The following is a 16,981-nucleotide window of genomic DNA, read 5'->3' as shown; positions in this document are numbered from 1 at the left end:
ACACAATTTCCCAACTCATATGGAAACGGGGTTTGTTTTTTTGCTAATTCGATTGGTTTGTAAATGGTGATTCTTGACAGTAGTGGTAGAGACACAATGTAGTTGAAGTTGAGCTGCCAACCATGAGGTCCTGGAATTTAGTGAACTCACTGCATGTACTAAAAAACAAACTAAACGTAAATGGAGTACTTGGTTAAAGGTGGACTGAATAATAAATATCTTCCTGAGACACAGCATCCTTTGCAGTGGGGATTTGTTTTTGTTCTATTTGTATTGTCAGCGTTACTAACTGTGTTTCTGCATACTGATGTGGGTTCTCTGGAATTTATGTACATTTCTGTAGATTTGTAGCCCTGTCAAACAAAGCCTCTTGGAGTCCAGGGCGCGCATGGTAATTGGGTTCCTAAAAGACTACCTTACTGCAAGAAAAACAAACCAGAGTCATATGTCTCTGTTGTCTACAGTCCATCTTAGATGATCTTGGGCCCAAAGAAGCCGGCGGCGTTTCTGGATGTTGTTGATAAATGGCTTTCGCTTTGCATAGTAGAGCTTTAACTTGCACTTACAGATGTAGCGACGAGCTGTATTTAGTGACAGTGGTTTTCTGAAGTGTTCCTGAGCCCATGTGGTGATATCCTTTAGAGATTGATGTCGGTTTTTGATCCAATGCCGTCTGAGGGATCGAAGGTCACGGTCATTCAATGTTGGTTTCCCGCCATGCCGCTTACGTGGAGTGATTTCTCCAGATTCTCTGAACCTTTTCATGATATTATGGACCGTAGATGTTGAAATCCCTAAATTGCACTTTGAGAAATGTTGTTCTTAAACTGTTTGACTATTTGCTCACGCAGTCGTGGACAAAGGGGTGTACCTCGCCCCATCCTTTCTTGTGAAAGACTGAGCATTTTTTGGGAAGTTGTTTTTATAGCCAATCATGGCACCCACCTGTTCCCAATTAGCCTGCACACCTGTGGGGATGTTCCAAATAAGTGTTTGATGAGCATTCCTTAACTTTATCAGTATGTATTGCCACCTTTCCCTACTTGTTTGTCACGTGTTGCTGGCATCAAATTCTAAAGTTAATGATTATTTGCCAAAAAATATCAGTTTGAACACCAAATATGTTGTCTTTGTAGCATATTCAACTGAATATGGGTTGGAAATGATTTGCAAATCATTGTATTCTGTTTATATTTACATCTAACACAATTTCCCAGCTCATATGGAAACGGGGTTTGTTTTTTTGCTAATTCGATTGGTTTGTAAATGGTGATTCTTGACAGTAGTGGTAGAGACACAATGTAGTTGAAGTTGAGCTGCCAACCATGAGGTCCTGGAATTTAGGGAATGGAGTACTTGGTTAAAGGTGGACTGAATAATAAATATCTTCCTGAGACACAGCATCCTTTGCAGTGGGGATTTGTTTTTGTTCTATTTGTTTTGTCAGCGTTACTAACTGTGTTTCTGCATACTGATGTGGGTTCTCTGGAATTTATGTACATTTCTGTAGATTTGTAGCCCTGTCAAACAAAGCCTCTTGGAGTCCAGGGCGCGCATGGTAATTGGGTTCCTAAAAGACCACCTTACTGCAAGAAAAACAAAAACAAACCAGAGTTATATGTCTCTGTTGTCTTTTAAATGTGTTAAACAACAGCACTGCCCTGGGTAATTTAGGACCCAATCATCGGCTGTCTACTTCTTTATGCACATTTCAAGTGACCCAAAGTGCTATCCCACCTACTTGGTAATCCGTCATTTTCCTGTAATTTTAGGGGGGGAAAAAACCCCCAGGCTTCTCCAGCAACAACAAATCACAAACGGTTTCTTGAAAGTCAACAACAATCTACCCAGCGTTTGGTGTGTGAACCGTGCAATTTGAGCCAACATTCAAAGGGCGAAGTCTTCCCGTGTAATTTTGTTCTTTTGGCTTTTTCTGAAAAAAGCAAAAAAGATTAGAATTGAAGATTAGCAATTAATTCTACAAATGGAGTTAAGTACAAAAGGGAGCAATACCAGTGCCGGAGGGAAGACTGCGCTCTAAAATGTCTGGTGCGGGGTACAGTTGTGATCAAAATTATTCAACCCCCACACAATTTTGGTGTTTTAGCAAGTTGGACATTTATTCCGTATTTTGTTTATAGTCATATCAAATAAAGATGTGTCAAATAGACAAATGCAACTTAAATTATAACACTGTATTTTACAAAATACCAAAAAAGGACATTTTTCTTAATATCTCATTGACAAAATTATTCAACCCCTTGAAGATCATAACTCTTAAGAACAGAATTTGAATAAGGTATTTTCAATCAGGTGTTGAAAACACCTGTAGATGTGATTAGAACCATAACGAGCAACAATTAAACTGATTAAAAAAGACTGTGACGCTCAGCTTCTTGTAGATGGTCAATGGTGTATTTGCAACATGGTGAAGTCCAGGGAGTGGTCAAAGAAGTCAAGAGAGGAGGTAATTTCTCTTCATAAGAAAGGATATGGATATAAGAAAATAGCAAAGATATTACACATGCCAAGAGACACAGTTGGGAGCATAATTCGCAAGTTTAAAGCTAAAGGCACAGTGGAAACACTACCTGGGCGTGGTAGAAAGAGGATGCTGTGAAGCGTACAGTGGTGAAAAACCCCCGGGTAACAGCTGAGGAACTACAACAGGACATTGCAGAGGGGGGAACGCAGGTTTCGTCCCAGACAACAAGGCGCGCACTACGAGATGAAGGCCTCCATGCCAGAACTCCCAGGCGCACCTCACTTCTGACTACCAGGCACAAGAAAAATAGACTCCAGTATGCCAAAAGTCATCTGGACAAACCCCAAAGGTTTTGGGAAACTGTTCTATGGAGTGATGAGACAAAAGTGGAACGCTTTGGGCCTATGAATCAACGTTATGTCTGGAGGAAAAAAAATGAAGCTCACAAAGAGAAGAACACCTTGCCTACTGTTAAGCATGGTGGGGGGTCAATCATGCTCTGGGGCTGTTTCTCTGCCTCAGGTACCGGGAATGTCCAGCGCGTTCAAGGCATTATGAATTCTATTTCCTAGCAGGATATATTAGCTGCAAATGTCATGAAGTCAGTGACGAAGCTGAGGTTTGGGAGACGTTGGACCTTCCAACAGGACAACCATCCCAAGCATACCTCCAAATCAACATCAGAGTGGTTGCAGAAGAAGGGCTGGAAGACTCTGGAGTGGTTTTCACAGTCGCCAGACCTAAATCCTCTAGAAAAGCTGTGGTGGGACTTGAAGAAGGCAGTTGCAGCACACAAGCCCAAGAATATGAATGAACTGGAGGCCTTTGCCCAAGAGGAATGGGCTAAAATACTGTAGATGCTTGCAAGAAGCTTATGTATCACCTTTGAAGGATGTCATTACTGCCAAAGGGTGTTCTACGAAGTACTAAAGATGCATGGAACTAGGGGGTTGAATCATTTTGTCAATGACAAATGTCCTTTTTTGGTATTTTGTAAAGTACAGTGTTACAATTGAAGTTGCATTTGTCTATTTGACACATCTTTATTTGATATGACTATAAAAAAAATACGGAATGAATGACCAACTTGCTAAAACACCAAAATTGTGTGGGGGTTGAATCATTTTGATCCCAACTGTACCCCTGCTAACATACATGTGTCCCCCTTGCTGCACTTCCCTGGTGGAGTTAAACCAAAAATGAACCTCAGCATGTGTTTTGGACACGCATTTTAGTCAACTCGCTTTGTTTCATTCCTGACACGATAAATCGTGTTTTTATCACCTTCGTCTTTTAGTAAAGGTTAAACCGTTTTTATCATAAATAGTGAACAACAGGCTGAATAAGTGTACGTTATATGACGCATAAATAACCAACTGAGAAGGAACATATTATGGTAAAAGTCATTCAAATAGATTAGATTAGATAGTACTTTATTTATTCCGTCAGGAGAGTTCCTTCAGGAAAATTACAATTTTCAGCACAATCCCATTCAAGATCAGACAAACATTACAGGGAGACAGAACAGGATCGCTGACGGGTCTGCCGGCTTCCAGCGCCCCTTACAAAAAAGATGACATACAGGTAAACAAGGGGCGGGGGAGAAAAAAATAGAAGATTAAAATAAATTAAAAAAAATAATAAAATAAAATAAAATAAAAAATCGGTCTTAGCCTGGGCCCTGGAGTGGGGGTGCAGACTGAGGCCAAGGGAAAAAAACAACAACTCATAGCCATAGCTTACATGTGTGTAAGAGGGAAACATCAAACATCAAAGTAGGACATCAAAGACATTAAAGCAGCAGATACAAGCAGACACTTCTACATACAGCTATGAATAAAAAGTAAAAGAAACATATCCACTGTGGTGGCCTCTGCGGTGTTCCACGCCATCGTCCGCTGGGGTGGAGGGAGCATGGCCAGAGACAGGAGCAGACCCAACAAAGCAACCAAGACAGCCGCCAACCAACTCTCGGCCAGTGTCCAGTCTGCATGGATGAGCGAGGATACGAGGATAACCATAACATATAGAACAGGGGTGTCCAAACTTTTTCCACAGAGGGCCGCACACGGAAAAATTTAAAGCATGCGGGGGCCATTTTGATATTTTTCAATCAATCAATCAATGTTTATTTATATAGCCCCAAATCACAAATGTCTCAAAGGACTGCACAAATCATTACGACTACAACATCCTCGGAAGAACCCACAAAAGGGCAAGGAAAACTCACACCCAGTGGGCAGGGAGAATTCACATCCAGTGGGACGCCAGTGACAATGCTGACTATGAGAAACCTTGGAGAGGACCTCAGATGTGGGCAACCCCCCCCCTCTAGGGGACCGAAAGCAATGGATGTCGAGCGGGTCTAACATGATACTGTGAAAGTTCAATCCATAGTGGCTCCAACACAGCCGCGAGAGTTCAGTTCAAGCGGATCCAAGACAGCAGCGAGAGTCCCGTCCACAGGAAACCATCTCAAGCGGAGGCGTATCAGCAGCGTAGAGATGTCCCCAACCGATACACAGGCGAGCGGTCCATCCTGGGTCTCGACTCTGGACAGCCAGTGCTTAATCCATGGTCATCGGACCGGACCCCCTCCACAAGGGAGGGGGGGACATAGGAGAAAGAAAAGAAGCGGCAGATCAACTGGTCAAAAAAGGAGGTCTATTTAAAGGCTAGAGTATACAGATGAGTTTTAAGATGAGACTTAAATGCTTCTACTGAGGTGGCATCTCGAACTGTTACCGGGAGGGCATTCCAGAGTACTGGAGCCCGAACGGAAAACGCTCTATAGCCCGCAGACTTTTTTTGAGCTCTAGGAATCACTAATAAGATGGAGTCTTTTGAAGGCAGATTTCTTGCCGGGACATATGGTACAATACAATCGGCAAGATAGGCTGGAGCTAGACCGTGTAGTATTTTATACGTAAGTAGTAAAACCTTAAAGTCACATCTTAAGTGCACAGGAAGCCAGTACAGTATTTTTCATTTTCAAACCATAATAAAATATATGGATTTTTAAAATGTATTTTACCTTTAGGGGTCCCGGGGACCATAAAGGGTCTCAGTTATTAAAATGTTAAAAATAAGTCAAATTTGTATTATTAGTAATTTTTTATTAACTTTAAAAAAAATAAAAAAAAAATAAGGTTTTATGGCTTTTCTGTCAAAAACATCTTTGTTTTTTTTTAATAGTAAAACTGAAATTGTCAGGCTCGGACTAGGATTGAGTGTGCTCCTTCGACGCAGCGGGATTACAGGTCCAGCCAGGCGTGAATTAAGGTACATGTTTATTTGGACTTCTAAATACAAAAAATAAACAAACTAAGGGCGCTCACAAAGAGGTATAAAACGTGGCTACAAAAATACAATCAGGAAAACAAAACAACTGCTCGGTGGCATGAAAGACAATGAACTCATTTAAACTTGCACTGTGGCAAAACTATGAATAACTAACAGGAAAAAAAACTTACTGTGACAGGTACAAGGGGCGTGGATAGCAAGGTGATTGAGGGGGCGTGAAGGCATGAAGCAGAATGCAAACAGCAGCTATGATGATTAGGAACAGGTGTGGGACTGAGGGCTGGGCGTGACTTGGAGACCAGGTGGAAACTAATGGGTTACTATGGATAAACAAAACCAGGAAGTGTAAAACGGGAAACAAGAGTCCAAAAACAAAAACATAACATGACAAAACAAGATCCATAGGTGTTTCGGGCTCCAGTACTCTGGAATGCCCTCCCGGCAAAAGTTCGAGATGCCACCTCAGTAGAAGCATTTAAGTCCCACCTTAAAACTCATCTGTATACTCTAGCCTTTAAATAGACTCCCTTTTTAGACCAGTTGATCTGCCGTTTCTCTTCTTTTTCTCCTATGTCCCACTCTCCCTTGTGGAGGGGGTCCGGTCCGATCCGGTGGCCATGTACTGCTTGCCTGTGTATCGGCTGGGGACATCTCTGCGATGCTGATCCGCCTCCGCTTGTGATGGTTTCCTGCTGGCTCCGCTGTGAACGGGACTCTCGCTGCTGTGTTGGATCCGCTTTGGACTGGACTCTCGCGACTGTGTTGGATCCATTGTGGATTGAACTTTCACAGTATCATGTTAGACCCGCTCGACATCCATTGCTTTCCTCCTCTCCAAGGTTCTCATAGTCATCATTGTCACCGACGTCCCACTGGGTGTGAGTTTTCCTTGCCCTTATGTGGGCCTACCGAGGATGTCGTGGTGGTTTGTGCAGCCCTTTGAGACACTAGTGATTTAGGGCTATATAAGTAAACATTGATTGATTGATTGATGATACAGAAATATAGAGTATTTAGTAATTAGAGCCCTAAAAGATCAATAATGCTGGACACCATTGATTTTAATTCTTTATTATTTTTGAGTAATGACAGTGAAAAGATAAATAAAATACCACTAAATATATTTGGGATCCACTGCCATGAGGTGGCGACTTGTCCAGGGTGTACCCTGCCTTCCGCCCGATTGTAGCTGAGATAGGCGCCGGCGCCCCCCGCGACCCCGAAAGGGAATAAGCGGTAGAAAATGGATGGATGGATGGAAGGTGCCCCACTCAGAAAGTGATAAATTTTTATTAGGGTTTTTTTTTTTTACTTTCAACACTTAAGTTACGAGATTAAGTTACGTTTTTACTATTATTTTGTTTGTTTTATGCCCTTTTGTCAAAGACATCTTTGTTTTTATATGGCAACTGCACAATATATGCAATATTTACCACATAAAACATTTTAAAGTGAAATTTTTGAACTAATTGGAGCTTTGAAAATAATTCATTAATACATGGATTTTTTTAGTCATTATTTTTTGTTTTGAGCATCCATCCATCCATTCATTTTCTACCGCTTATTCCCTTTTGGGGTCGCGGGCGGCGCTGGCGCCTATCTCAGCTACAATCGGGCGAAAGGCAGGGTACACCCTGGACAAGTCGCCACCTCATCACAGGGCCAACACAGATAGACAGACAACATTCACACTCACATTCACACACTAGGGACCATTTAGTGTTGCCAATCAACCTATCCCCAGGTGCATGTCTTTGGAGGTGGGAGGAAGCCGGAGTACCCGGAGGGAACCCACGCATTCACGGGGAGAACATGCAAACTCCACACAGAAAGATCCCGAGCCTGGATTTATTTGGGATCCAAAAGGTGCCCCACTGCGATGAGGTGGCGACTGTGTCCGTGTTGGGGAGGAGACCCTGCCCCAAGTGGAGGAGTTCAAGTACCTAGGAGTCTTGTTCACGAGTGAGGGAAGAGTGGATCGTGAGATCGACAGGCGGATCGGTGCGGCGTCTTCAGTAATGCGGACGTTGTACCGATCCGTTGTGGTGAAGAAGGAGCTGAGCCGGAAGGCAAAGCTCTCAATTTACCGGTCGATCTACGTTCCCATCCTCACCTATGGTCATGAGCTTTGGGTCATGACCGAAAGGATAAGATCACGGGTACAAGCGGCCGAAATGAGTTTGGGTCTCTCCCTTAGAGATAGGGTGAGAAGCTCTATCATCCGGGAGGAACTCAAAGTAAAGCCGCTGCTCCTCCACATGGAGAGGAGCCAGATGAGGTGGTTCGGGCATCTGGTCAGGATGCCAGCCGAACGCCTCCCTAGGGAGGTGTTTAGGGCACGTCCAACCGGTAGGAGGCCACGGGGAAGACCCAGGACACGTTGGGAAGACTATGTCTCCCGGCTGGCCTGGGAACGCCTCGGGATCCCCCGGGAAGAGCTAGACGAAGTGGCTGGGGAGAGGGAAGTCTGGGCTTCCCTGCTTAGGCTGTTGCCCCCGCGACCCGACCTCGGATGATGGATGGATGGATGGATTTAAAAAAAATGAGAATCGGTTCTGAATCGCACAACATATTTGATTTGTATTCGAATCGATTTTTTTCCCCACGCCCCTAATGCCCTTCCTTGACGCTTCTAACGTTTCCTGAAAGGTACAGCACTGCAGTATAATACCCTTAGCTAACAGAAATCCGCTTTTTCCTCTTCCTTAGATCAAAAGTGCAAGTCGGAGAAGAGTGCCATCAACTTCTTCTGCAGAGCTTGCAGTACCTGGAGCGCTACATTTACCTCATCCTCTTCAACACCTACCTGCACCTGGAGAAGAAAGACTCCTACCAGCGCTCTTTCACTCTCTGGATGGAGCAGGTATCCCCTTTTATTACACCTCTGCTTGGCTATTATGCTTTAATTACTCCTGTGGCTTGGCCCTGTGCTTGGTTTGACGACATCTGCATGCCTTCTGGTGCCGACAGAGGGTGAAAAAAAATTCCCCAGCGGTCTCTCACTCTAATATGCAGCCCTTCAGCTTTGTCCAATATGTCTGTTGTATCGTTGCCAGAGGTGGGTAGAGTGGCCAGAAATTGTACTCAAGTAAGAGTACAGTTACTTTAGAGATTTATTACTCAAGTAAAAGTAAGGAGTAGTCACCCAAATATTTACTTGAGTAAAAGTAAAAAGTATGTTGTGAAAAAACTACTCAAGTACTGAGTAACTGATGAGTAACCTGTTCGTTTAATGATTACGGCAACAAGTAATGCACAAAAACATAAAAATAGCAATAAGCAAATTCACAGCCAGGAATATCTCTAAAGCAACTAAAACAATAATATATATTAAATAATAGTACATTAAAATAAAATCATTGATTTGATTGATTGATTGATTGATTGATTGATTGATTGATTGATTAAAACTTGTATTAGTAGATTGCACAGTACAGTACATATTCCGTACAATTGACCACTAAATGGTAACACCCCAATAAGTTCAACGTTTATCAATTACTTAATAAATGACCAAGTCGAGGTGATCTACCTCATATATACATATATATACACACACATATCATATATATATATACATACATACATATATATACAGTATATAATTTATATTTATTTATTTTGCCCTTTTTGTTCATATGTTGAAGGTGTTTTAATGAACATACATGCATGTTTAACATATAGATTCCTATCTTTCATGAAGACAAGAATATAAGTTGGTGTATTACCTGATTCTGATGACTTGCATTGATTGGAATCAGACGTCCACGTTTTCAAATGGGGGAGAAAATAGATTGCACAGTACAGTACATATTCCGTACAATTGACCACTAAATGGTAACACCCCAAGAAGTTTTTCAACGTTTATCAATTACTTAATAAATGACCAAGTCGAGGTGATCTACCTCATATATACATACACACACATATCATTTATACACACACATATCATATATATATATATATGTATATATATATATACAGTATATAATTTATATTTATTTATTTTGCCGTTTTTGTTCATATGTTGAAGGTGTTTTAATGATAATACATGCATGTTTAACATATAGATTCCTATCTTTAATGAAGACAAGAATATAAGTTGGTGTATTACCTGATTCTGATGACTTGCATTGATTGGAATCAGACGTCCACGTTTTCAAATGGGGGAGAAAAAAGCTCCCCTTTTCTAATACCACATGAAAGTCGTTGTTTTTTTTAATCTTTTCTGTCCAGCTTCCATATTGATTTTTATACACTTTACAAGAAATACATTGGCGGCAAACTCCGTAGCTTGCTAGCTTGTTTGCGCTGGCTTTCGGAGACTCTTATTTTGTTAGCGCAGGCGCGATGGAGCGGCACTTTTATTGTGAAGACAGGAACTGTGCGATCAGTCTTTAGGCTTTTGACGGGAAGTACGGTTGAAATAAAAAGTGTCTTTTTTCCTTTACACTTTTGATTGATTGATTGAAACTTTTATTAGTAGATTGCACAGTACAGTACATAATCCGTACAATTGACCACTAAATGGTAACAACCGAATACGTTTTTTAACTTGTTTAAGTCGGGTCATGTGACCGCCTGGCTCTGTTTGATTGGTCCAACGTCACCAGTGACTGCATGTGATTGGTGAAACGCAGGCATGTGTAGTTCCTACTTTGAAGCTCTGTCATTAACCAAAACAAACATTAATAGATCAATTAAAAAAAGTAGCGAGCTGAATGTAGATCAATGGTTCCCAAACTTTTGCAGGCTGGCGCCCCCTTGGCTCTCCAGTGAATTCCTATCGCATTTCATAAATAGGCCTACTTAAAGACAAAAATGACAACATTCATTTTGTGAAGTGAAGTGAATTGTATTTATATAGCGCTTTTCTCAAGTGACTCAAAGCGCTTTACATAGTGAAACCCAATATCCAAGTTACATTTAAACCAGTGTGGGTGGCACTGGGAGCAGGTGGGTAAAGTGTCTTGCCCAAGGACACAACGGCAGTGACTAGGATGGCACAAGCGGGAATCGGACCTGCAACCCTCAAGTTGCTGGCACGGCCACTCTACCAACAGAGCTATGTATTTTCTTCCATTTACTCACAGAAAATGGTGGCGGTCGTGATCTAAGGCACGCCACCCTCGCCACCCACACAATGACACACGCGTGAACACGCATAAATGCACACACACACACACACACACACACACACATGCACACACAGGTACAAAGTCATATACATTGGTAACAATATATATCAGTGAATGCACCACCCTAACCAGCTCAACACAACACAACACGGCGAGTCCCCAATTTCATGTTGACTTAAACTCAAGATGATGTTGACCGCCAGAATGCGGTTTTTATTATAAGATAAAATTCTGAACATTACAAGCTTGAAATTACAAACCTGAGCTTTTGCTTTTGTAGTCTATGCTGTCGGATCTGACTGGGCCAGAGCGGCGTGTGGTAACCGGACCCTGATGCGTCGTCCACTGACTCGTCCTGCTGCACGTGTTGTGTACAAATCGTCAAACAAACGTTCGAACTTCTGACCTTGACTTCGGACTGCCGCCCCCTTCTTCCTCACCGCCCCCCCCAGATCTTTCCACCGCCCCCAGGTGGAAAGATCAAGTCCGCTCAATAATAAAAGTGTGCAATGACAAAGATGGTCATGTCCACGTACTTTGAGGGTACAAAAGAGGATTTTCAGTAGCACTGCATGTACACTGATGTGGATCCTTAGATATGAATGTACTGTATAAAACAACCCAGTTTTATACAGTTTTATACCGTAATATCGCTAAAATTCGCTCCATTTTGTCCACTAAAGACGCCGAGATCATTATCCATGCGTTTGTTACGTCTCGTCTCGATTACTGTAACGTATTATTTTCGGGTCTCCCCATGTCTAGCATTAAAAGATTACAGTTGGTACAAAATGCGGCTGCTAGACTTTTGACAAGAACAAGAAAGTTTGATCACATTACGCCTGTACTGTATATACCTTTATATACATATATACATACATATATACCTGTACTGTATATACCTTTATATACATATATACATACATATATACCTGTACTGTATATACCTTTATATACATATATACATACATATATACCTGTACTGGCTCACCTGCACTGGCTTCCTGTGCACTTAAGATGTGACTTTAAGGTTTTACTACTTACGTATAAAATACTACACGGTCTAGCTCCAGCCTATCTTGCCGATTGTATTGTACCATATGTCCCGGCAAGAAATCTGCGTTCAAAAGACTCCGGCTTATTAGTGATTCCTAGAGCCCAAAAAAAGTCTGCGGGCTATAGAGCGTTTTCCGTTTGGGCTCCAGTACTCTGGAATGCCCTCCCGGTAACAGTTCGAGATGCTACCTCAGTAGAAGCATTTAAGTCTCACCTTAAAACTCATTTGTATACTCTAGCCTTTAAATAGACCTCCTTTTTAGACCAGTTGATCTGCCGCTTCTTTTCTTTCTCCTATGTCCCCCCCCTCCCTTGTGGAGGGGGTCCGGTCCGATGACCATGGATGAAGTACTGACTGTCCAGAGTCGAGACCCAGGATGGACCGCTCGTCGGGACCCAGGATGGACCGCTCGCCTGTATCGGTTGGGGACATCTCTACGCTGCTGATCCGCTTGAGATGGTTTCCTGTGGACGGGACTCTCGCTGCTGTCTTGGATCCATTATGGATTGAACTTTCACAGTATCATGTTAGACCCGCTCGACATCCATTGCTTCGGTCCCCTAGAGGGGGGGGGGTTGCCCACATCTGAGTCCTCTCCAAGGTTTCTCATAATCAGCATTGTCACTGGCGTCCCACTGGATGTGAATTCTCCCTGCCCACTGGGTGTGAGTTTTCCTTGCCCTTTTGTGGGTTCTTCCGAGGATGTTGTAGTCGTAATGATTTGTGCAGTCCTTTGAGACATTTGTGATTTGGGGCTATATAAATAAACATTGATTGATTGATTGATTGAATGAGTTCAAAATAAAATGCTGACAGTGAAATAACTTAAAATGTAAATAAGTTGACCAGAGTTGGTCAAATATGTAAAAAGTACCTAATGGGAACCCAATAATGACTAATCGTGTAGCGGGACTGATGACCGCCACAGAAAAATCAATCAATCAATCAATGTTTACTTATATAGCCCTAAATCACTAGTGTCTCAAAGGGCTGCACAAACCACTACGACATCCTCGGTAGGCCCACATAAGGGCAAGAAAACTCACACCCAGTGGGATGTCGGTGACAATGATGACTATGAGAACCTTGGAGAGGAGGAAAGCAATGGATGTCGAGCGGGTCTAACATGTTAAAAATTAACACATTAATAATTTAACAAGTGGTGTAAAATAAATTGAAACACAAAAAGGGTGAATGTGCTAAAAAGGTTCAGCTTAAAAACGGGAGCTTGTCTGGTTGGAAAACATGATTGTGATCGTGGTTCCCAAAAGTGTGCCCACTTTGGGAACCACTGATGTAGATAAATGGAACGGAGTAAAAGTAGCGTTTCTTCTCTATAAATATACTCAAGTAAAAGTAAAAGTATGTGCATAAAAACTACTCGTAGAAGTACAATTTATCCCAAAAGTTACTCAAGTAAATGTAACGGAGTAAATGTAGCGCGTTACTACCCACCGACGGCGTGGCGCAGTGGAAGAGTGGGCCGTGCGCAACCCGAGGGTCCCTGGTTCAAATCCCACCTAGTACCAACCTCGTCACGTCCGTCGTGTCCTGAGCAAGACACTTCACCCTTGCTCCTGATGGGTGCTGGTTGGCGCCTTGCATGGCAGCTCCCTCCATCAGTGTGTGAATGTGTGTGTGAATGGGTAAATGTGGAAGTAGTGTCAAAGCGTCTTTGAGTATCAATCAATCAATCAATGTTTATTTATATAGCCCCAAATCACAAATGTCTCAAAGGACTGCAAAATCATTACGACTACAACATCCTCGGAAGAACCCACAAAAGGGCAAGGAAAACTCACACCAGTGGGCAGGGAGAATTCACATCCAGTGGGACGCCAGTGACAATGCTGACTATGAGAAACCTTGGAGAGGACCTCAGATGTGGGCAACCCCCCCCCCTCTAGGGGACCGAAAGCAATGGATGTCGAGCGGGTCTAACATGATACTGTGAAAGTTCAATCCATAGTGGCTCCAACACAGCAGCGAGAGTCCCGTCCACAGGAAACCATCTCAAGCGGATCAGCAGCGTAGAGATGTCCCAACCGATACAGGCGAGCGGTCCATCCTGGGTCTCGACTCTGGACAGTCAGTACTTCATCCATGGTCATCGGACCGGACCCCCTCCACAAGGGAGGGGGGGACATAGAGAAAGAAAAGAAGCGGCAGATCAACTGCTCTAAAAAGGAGGTCTATTTAAAGGCTAGAGTATACAAATGAGTTTTAAGGTGAGACCTTAAATGCTTCTACTGAGGTAGCATCTCGAACTGTTACCGGGAGGGCATTCCAGAGTACTGGAGCCCGAACGGAAAACGCTCTATAGCCCGCAGACTTTTTTTGGGCTTTGGGAATCACTAATAAGCCGGAGTCTTTTGAACGCAGATTTCTTGCCGGGACATATGGTACAATACAATCGGCAAGATAGGATGGAGCTAGACCGTGTAGTATTTTATACGTAAGTAGTAAAACCTTAAAGTCACATCTTAAGTGCACAGGAAGCCAGTGCAGGTGAGCCAGTACAGGTATATATGTATGTATATATGTATATAAAGGTATATACAGTATAGGTATATATGTATATAAAGGTATATACAGTATAGGTATATACAGTATAGGTATATATGTATATAAAGGTATATACAGTATAGGTATATATGTATATAAAGGTATATACAGTATAGGTATATACAGTATAGGTATATATGTATATAAAGGTATATACAGTATAGGTATATATGTATGTATATATGATATAAAGGTATATACAGTATAGGTATATATGTATGTATATATGTATATAAAGGTATATACAGTATAGGTATATATGTATGTATATATGTATATAAAGGTATATACAGTACAGGTATATATGTTATGTATATATGTATATAAAGGTATATACAGTACAGGCGTAATGTGATCAAACTTTCTTGTTCTTGTCAAAAGTCTAGCAGCCGCATTTTGTACCAACTGTAATCTTTTAATGCTAGACATGGGGAGACCCGAAAATAATACGTTACAGTAATCGAGTACCTTGAAGGTAGAAAAGCGCTATACAAGTACAACCCATTTATTTATTTATTTATAGCTGTGGCAGAAGTGGAGAGAAAACGCTTTAATCAATCAGGCGGAGTTGTACTTTCCTCCAGAAATATACTAGCTTAGGTTCTGGTTCCATTGTGGCCTCGAATTTTGACACAATGAACCTTAATAATGTCTGGACTCTGTGTGTGTGTTTGAGTACATTAATAGTTAGGCCAGCTGTGCTTCCATGTGTGTGTGTTCCACTCAAGTGAGTAGTCTAGAAGTGGTACACATGCACAATGCAATCTGGTCACTGCAACACACTTTTTTTCATACAATGACAGGCATCAAAAAGAAGTTCATGTGTGAATATTTTCATTCCAGCCAAAGACAAAGAATGTTTGAAATTTCTAGAATGAAAATCTCCTTCCGTTTTGCTCCCTTTTTGTTCGGTGTGGACTAAAAAGCTGGGTGAAATTCCAAAAAGGACTCGAACAATTGCTGAGCAAACAGCTGTCAAAGAAATATGCTCGGTGAACGGAGGCAAGTCCTTCCTGTTATGAATACCAAAATATGTGCGGGAGAGTTACTTGAGCCTCGCAGAGTAAATAAATGAAGATCCCAGACACATTTGACTTTTTATGCCCGCAGCGCGCTGGTCTTGCAAATTTTCTACCAAACATTAGGTTAAAAAAAAAAAAAGTGGTATAATTTGCAGACCCAGCTAATAAAACAGCTTTTTCAAATTTTGTCTGCAGAATTTGCCAAAGTGAGAGAGCTGCATTCCCTGCCGATGAATCAATTAGCAGCAGACAAGTCTGAGTTGGCTAAATTGGCACGACAATCTAATTAAACTCAAATCCCTACTTTTTTTTCCATTCCTTCCATTATGCATCTGACATTTTGGGAAAATTGCAATTCTAGTGGCATTAAGTTTAGTTTATTTAGTTTATTAAGGATCCCCATTAGTCTACACCGCAGTGGAGACTATTCTTCCTGGGGTCCAGGCAAAAAACATCACACAACCACAGAACAAACGATTAAAATGCAGTACAACATGATCCAATAATAAATTGTCATAATACAATCAATCAATCAATCAATGTTTATTTATATAGCCCCAAATGACAAATGTCTCAAAGGACTGCACAAATCATTACGACTACAACATCCTCGGAAGAACCCACAAAAGGGCAAGGAAAACTCGCAGGGAGAATTCACATCCAGTGGGACGCCAGTGACAATGCTGACTATGAGAAACCTTGGAGAGGACCTCAGATGTGGGCAACCCCCCCCCTCTAGGGGACCGAAAGCAATGGATGTCGAGCGGGTCTAACATGATACTGTGAAAGTTCAATCCATAGTGGCTCCAAGACAGCAGTGAGAGTCCCGTCCACAGGAAACCATCTCAAGCGGATCAGCAGCGTAGAGATGTATGTCCCCAACCGATACAGGCGAGCGGTCCATCCTGGGTCCCGACGAGCGGTCCATCCTGGGTCTCGACTCTGGACAGTCAGTACTTCATCCATGGTCATCGGACCGGACCCCCTCCACAAGGGAGGGGGGGACATAGGAGAAAGAAAAGAAGCGGCAGATCAACTGGTCTAAAAAGGAGGTCTATTTAAAGGCTAGAGTATACAGATGAGTTTTAAGATGAGACTTAAATGCTTCTACTGATACTAATACAAAAATAGCAACAACAAAGAACCAAAAAATACTAATAAATGTTGTTACTTAATAATTTTCATACCAAAGATAAAAATAGCAATATAAAAATAGATATAAAAATAGTAGGAATTAAGAAAATAGTAGGAATTAAGAAAAATAAAAATAGATATAAAAATAGTAGGAATTAAGGGTTAAATCACCAAAAATTATTCACGGGCGCTGCCGCCGCTGCTGCCCACTGCTCCCCTCACCTCCCAGGGGGTCAAATGCAGAGAATAATTTCACCACACCTCGTGTGTTTGTGAA

At 42.0% G+C, this 16,981-nt stretch overlaps 1 protein-coding gene and 1 long non-coding RNA gene across 4 annotated transcripts in view; both read left to right on the top strand.

Moving 5' to 3' along the window:
- Positions 1-16,981, top strand: part of pald1a (phosphatase domain containing paladin 1a) — a 400,383-nt gene that overhangs the window by 208,425 nt on the left and 174,977 nt on the right. The window lies entirely within an intron of this gene.
- The window catches only part of LOC133558415 (uncharacterized), a 45,682-nt gene continuing 37,218 nt past the window's right edge, over positions 8,518-16,981 (top strand). Inside the window, exon 1 of the long non-coding RNA XR_009807947.1 lies at positions 8,518-8,651. This is a non-coding gene — a long non-coding RNA (uncharacterized LOC133558415). The remainder of the gene's footprint in view (positions 8,652-16,981) is intronic.

This window comes from Nerophis ophidion, linkage group LG08 (assembly GCF_033978795.1).
Source record: "Nerophis ophidion isolate RoL-2023_Sa linkage group LG08, RoL_Noph_v1.0, whole genome shotgun sequence".
NCBI lineage: Eukaryota > Metazoa > Chordata > Actinopteri > Syngnathiformes > Syngnathidae > Nerophis > Nerophis ophidion.
The sequence above is the reverse complement of the archived record's forward strand: the minus strand, read 5'-3'. Positions and strand labels throughout refer to the sequence as shown.